At 44.9% G+C, this 5,756-nt stretch overlaps 1 non-coding gene across 1 annotated transcript; it reads right to left on the bottom strand.

The window, feature by feature from the left end:
• Positions 1 to 1,903: 1,903 nt before the first annotated feature.
• On the bottom strand, positions 1,904 to 2,010 carry LOC119060034 (U6 spliceosomal RNA). The gene has a single exon (XR_005084509.2). It is a non-coding gene; the product is annotated as a U6 spliceosomal RNA (small nuclear RNA).
• Between the last annotated feature and the right edge of the window lie 3,746 nt (positions 2,011 to 5,756).

The raw sequence follows: 5,756 nt of genomic DNA, 5'->3' as shown, positions 1-5,756 counted from the left end.
TTAAGCAGACAGCTGCCTCATGCTTTTCATGTTCACCGTGTCTTTGGATTGCATCATTTTCTCCTGTGCTTGATTTAATCCCTGGTTGTCCGGTAACAGATTGGGGAGGCTTGGAGCCTAGGGCAATAGGCTAGGTGTATAGTAGGCTACACCATCTGGGTTTGTATAAGTGCACTTTCTGATATTCTCACAATGATAAAAATGACTAATAATACATTGCTCGTAACACATGTTGCCTCACCGTCTTTGAAATGTTCATGCTTATGTGAATTCCTTGTGCACATATATTAAAACTTGATTTTCTCCTGTTAATCTGTCTCTGTTAATTTGATTATTAGCCCAGCCAGAAGAATTTAGAAGGTGAGAAGAAAAGTGTTATTACTTTTAGCCCCCATAAACAGCTTTCTCAAAACGCCACCCGCTCACTTCCTCTGCCTTCTCATTAGCCATTGCCTTCTGCAAAGAAGGCAAGGAATGTGATTTTATTAGGCAGGCACGTTGTTCCCCCCACCCCCCTGCCCTATAGGAGTAAAGAAGGTGGGGATAGCGGGCTATTAGGATGAAAGCCAGCATTCTCTGCCAACAGGGGTCCGAATGAAAGGGAAGAATCTGCTACAGCCTTCAGAGTAGCAGTAGGGAGCAGTATTCCTTCCTACGTTGAGGAATACAGCCAGGGAGGGAGGCAGAAATGAAAACCCCCAAACTTCCTTACCCCCCTCGCTCCATCTCCTGCCAGGGCTCTCATTAGCCAAACATAATAGGAAACCAGAGGGCAGGGGTATGGTTGGGGGGCCATGCTCCGAGGGCCAAAAGCAGGGTGGAGAAGGGAGGCTGGATCTTGAGGGGCAAAAAAAAAAAAAAGGATGGGGGAGAGAGCAGCACACCATGTCAATCAAGGGAAGATTGGACTGTTGTTCTATTTGGAACTTAAGCAGGAGAGCTCACCACTGCAGAAAATCATAGCTGAATGGCAATAGTATTGGTGGCCAATTATACAACACATCTGTATCAGTCTATATTCCTAGTTGCGTATCTACGGCACAAGCATATGATTGCTTCATCATGTCGTCTAGTGGGAGTCTGTCCATGCATTTCCATATTGAAATGTATATAAGCATGTATTTATTATGTATAATACATAAGTCTGTATATGTGTATATTATATACATATAATAATATATATAAAAGTCTGTCCAGAAAGTATCAAGCCATCGATGAAAAATAGAGATGTTTATTGAAGATACAAGAAACATTGTACATAGGACAATGAAGCCTCCGTCCCCTTCAAAGTAGGCATCTTGGTACTTCACGCAGTTCTCCCAGCATCTCTTCCACTGATCAAAATACTCTGCAAAATCCTTTGTTAGAATTGCCATCAGCCGCTCTGTCATATTTTCCTGAATCTTATTGATGGTTTAAAATCTCTTCCCTTTCAAAGGTGATTTTAGTTTTGGGGAAAGCCAGAAGTTACAGAGCATCGAATCTGGGCTGTAGCTAGGGGGCTGAGTCACCTGGGTGATTTGATGTTTGGCCAAAGAACTCTGAACGAGATGTGATGCATGTGTGGGTGTGTTGTCAAGATGAAGCTGCCAGTCACCACAGCTGCAGCCTTCGGAATCACCCGAATAATTTCCAGAGAATGTTCAAGCTTAAGGCAAAATATGCTGCAGATTTGTTTCTCTATTCACTCAGTCATTTTGAATGCAACTACCACACAGTGCACATGCTCACCCAATGGCATCTACCGCCCCCACCGAACTAGTGCAGTGAAGTCGTCATTGTTCACACAGGTGCATTCCGGGCCACTCTCCCTGGCTGCCAGGTTACATCCATGTGGTCCAAACCATTCTCATTATATTAATGATGACTGGACTCTTTCGGGACAGAATATGTATTTATATATTTAAATGTAGAATGATTTATGAATTTACATGTTATCCTTGTGCAGGGGCCATACTAGTCTTCTCGTTATCATTCCAGTTTTAGTACACGTGCTGTTCAAGGGGGCACGAAATATACTTTTTTGTATTATAAATTTATTTTATTTGCCCCTTTACATTATGGCATTTTATGGTCTACTATTACCAAACTGTGATGTAGTTTGGTTGTATGATCTATGAAAGCTAAAGGTTGTGTTGAAAAGTATTTATTATCAGGGGCACTGAGTTCCATAAACTTGAGAACTATAAAGTGACTCCTAATGCCAGTACATTAAGTGCTCAATAAATGGCACCTATCGTTATTAAGGCTGCTAACCCTTTGTCTCCTCTAGGCACAATTTAGTTGAAGACTCTGGAAACTGTGAGTCAGCAGTGCCAATAGCCTAGGGCCCCATTGCCCTCCGGGAGGTGGTGCTGAGTGCTCCGAGTTAGGCTTCTGGGTAACCACGGCTCTGACACCGCCCTGCCTGTCTCCGTAACGAGATGTCCCCGGAGGAAGAGACTTTCTCTTGAGCCCTGGAAGCCCCCCCACCCCTCCCCCGCCGCGACGCCCAGGCCCGGTAACACCGCTGCTAGCTCGGTACACTTGTGTGGATTCCAGAGAGCACGCCAACAGCCAGGGATTGCCCTTAAAGCCGGGAGGGCTGGGCCAGACCTGGCTCCAGGCTGCAAACCAGACACGCCCCGCGGAGCAAACTAACGTCAGCGGGTCGGCAGGAAGGGAGGGGTGGGGTCGATCTAAAAGCCTGAGCGGTTCTTTCTCAGGGGAAGGGAGGAGATGAGATGAGGGAGGGGGAAGAGGGAGGAGGAAGGCCAGCGGGAATTGAACTCTCAGAAGTCTGACGCAGGGCAGTCGGGAAACTGTAGGGAGGGGACACGGAACACTGAGCTACCTCCCAGCGCGAAACTTGGCATTCGAACAAGGAACAGACTGATAAAGAGGGGAAGAGGGTGGGTGGGACTGCTTGGAAGAAAGTGAAGAGATTAGACAAAGTATATGCACGACCCGTGGATATAAACAATAGTGTGGGCATTGACTGTGGAAAGGGGGAGAATTGGGACAACTGTACTAGCATAAACAGTTTTTAAAAAAAGAAAGAAAGACATCTGGCATTCGAAACCTTTGCCTACATCTTCATTCTCACTTCAAGACATTCCCTACTATGCATGGGACCCTCCCACTTACATCCCTTCATAAAGCGGGCTAATCCGGCGGCCCTGTGTGTTTCGGGTAGACAATTAATTCTCTTTCTGAATTGACTTTCCCTAGCTCATCTAGCTGCAGGCTTCCATGAAAACATCACTTTCTCTTGAGGCATTCTCCAACTGAGACATAATTTCTCTGGTCTGTGTGCTAAAAATCTATAGGTGTTTCAGGTAAACTAAAATGGTCATTTAACAATTTAGTACCATATTGTCAAATGTTAGTGTGCCCCAGAACCCCCCAGGAAGCTTGTTAAAACTTGAATTTCTGCCCTCGACAGTGTGGCTCAGTTGGTTGGCGTGTGGACCTACTTGTACACCAAAAAGTCACAGGTTTGATCTCTGCTCAGGGCACATACCCAGGTTGTGGGTTCAATCACTGGTTGGGGCACATATGGGAAGCAACCAGTCAATGTTTCTCTGTCACACTGATGTTTCTCTCCCTCTCTTTGCCCCTCTCTAAAAGCAATGAAAAAATGTCCTTGGGTGAGAGAAAAACATTTTTCTTTTAAGCCCTTCTATTACTGGGCTCCCTTCTAATTCTGATTCTAATTCTGGTCAGGGGTAGAGTCAAGAACTTTCACTTCTACCCTGGCTGGTGTGGCTCAGTGGATTGAGCACTGGTCTGTGAACAGAAAGGTTGCAGGTTTGGTTCTCAGTCAGAGCACATCCCCAAGGTTGTGGGCCAGGTTCCCCGGTTCGGGGTGTGTGAGAGGCAACCAATCAGTGTATCTCTTGCACATTGCTGTTTCTCTCCTTCTCTTCCCCTATCTCTAAAAATAAATAAATAAATTAAGTGGGTTTTTAAAAAAGAATTTTTCACTTCCAACAAGTTGCCGGGTGTTCTTGATGCTACTGGTCCAAGTTTCACACTTTCAGTGCCACTGGTTTAGTGCAAAAAATTATCATTTTTAGGTATGATCAGTGCTTTTTTGTTGATTCATTCAATGAGTGTCCACTGCATACCAGATATGAATAACAGTTCAGTTTTCAATATAAGCAAAGCAAGCATACTGCGGTAGGCAGTAAGACAGGTATGAGCAGAACAAGAATGATGGGCCAGGTACAAAAGGTCACCAGGACAGAAAGCCCAGGGTACCTAGCAACAGGTAAAACTGGTAAAGCAAGGACCTGGGCCCCAGGGTGACCTTTCCCCCCCTAGCATAAACCGGGTCATGTGGTTTAAACGCCCTGACCTTTCATATTGCTGGTCATGTGGCTTGGACTCTCCCCTGAACTTTCCTTCTCTGTCAAATTGCTAGTCATGTGGTTTTAGACCTCCTTAGAGGAGGAACGAGGGGCTGGAGAATAGCCTCATGTAACTCCCATATAAGCCCTTGCATGACTACGCTCAAGTATTCGGCCCTCAGAACAATGAAGTTCTAATCTGCATCAGATGATTTTAAGAACAAAGCCTCTTGTCTACTGACCACAGAGACAGAGTTTTTGTCAAACTAGAGATTACATTTAGGCCTCAGTTGTGTTTCAGCTCCAGGCCCAGAAAAGCAGCAAAACCAGAGTGAGCAAACCATGGCTGACATCAGAAACGGATGCAAAAACTAAGGACCCTCTCCCCTGGCACCAACCAATCAGTGGAAACCACAACCCTGAAAAGACACACCTGGAAAACTGATGAATATTCTATTGAGATCCTCCCCTGAGACCTTCTGGAGCATGCTGACACCTTTCTTCCTGCTTTCTCATGTGTGTATCTCCATTCTCTTTCTCCTAAGCTCCAGGGGTCCCATCAAGACTTTCAACCAGGGAAGCAGTGGGCAGCTCTTGGGCTAACCCCCTGAATCTGTCTCCAAGGCCCCTTTCTTTCTGATTTTTCAGCAAGCTAATGCAGCACTGCCTTGGCTCACTTCTGTCACTATGACTTACTTCTCAGTGAGTCCACATCCCTGCATGGCTTGCTTCTTTCCTATACCATTTCTAGACAGCCAAAGCAGAGTACTGCCTAAGATCTCTCCTGTTGCTTCTTCTACCCTAAGCTCTTCCTTTGTTTCACTGTCCCTGCTTTACTGAATGTACTCTCAAAATCACCTGGACTCATATTATGAAATATTTCCTGCACCAAGTCAAGAACCTGCACACTACAGGCCAGCTCAAGGCAGACCCACTCAGGCCCAGTTCCTTTTCAGTGACAATAGGACCTACCCTCATGGAGCTTCCAGTCAATGGCAATAGCAAATAAATATACTATTAAGTATAAAATAACAAATTGTGATAAATACTCTAAAGAAAAAGAAAAAGAATAATAATAACCTGTTTCAGATTGGACAGTCAGGCAAGGCCTTTAGATGGAAGGGGCCATTTATACAAGAATATTTTATTTTACTTTATATTTAATTTTTTTAGTTTTAGAGAGGGGGGCAGGGGGGGAAGAGAGGAAGAGAAACATTGATGTGTGAAATACATCCATCTGTTGCCTCTCTCACGTCCCTAACTGGGGACTTTGGCCCACAACCCAGGCAAGTGCCCTGACTGGGAATTAAACCAGTGACCCTTCAATTCACAGGCTGGCACACAATCCACTGAGCCAGGGCTTTTAAAAAAAGTTCTAATGTTCTAGTTGTTTACTTAGTTTTTATTTTGTTTTTGTTTTGGGGG

The sequence above is a fragment of the Artibeus jamaicensis genome, unplaced genomic scaffold (assembly GCF_021234435.1).
Source record: "Artibeus jamaicensis isolate MK-2021 breed Jamaican fruit bat unplaced genomic scaffold, CSHL_Jam_final scaffold_1964, whole genome shotgun sequence".
Taxonomy (NCBI): domain Eukaryota; kingdom Metazoa; phylum Chordata; class Mammalia; order Chiroptera; family Phyllostomidae; genus Artibeus; species Artibeus jamaicensis.
This window is presented reverse-complemented; position numbering and strand designations above follow the sequence as displayed.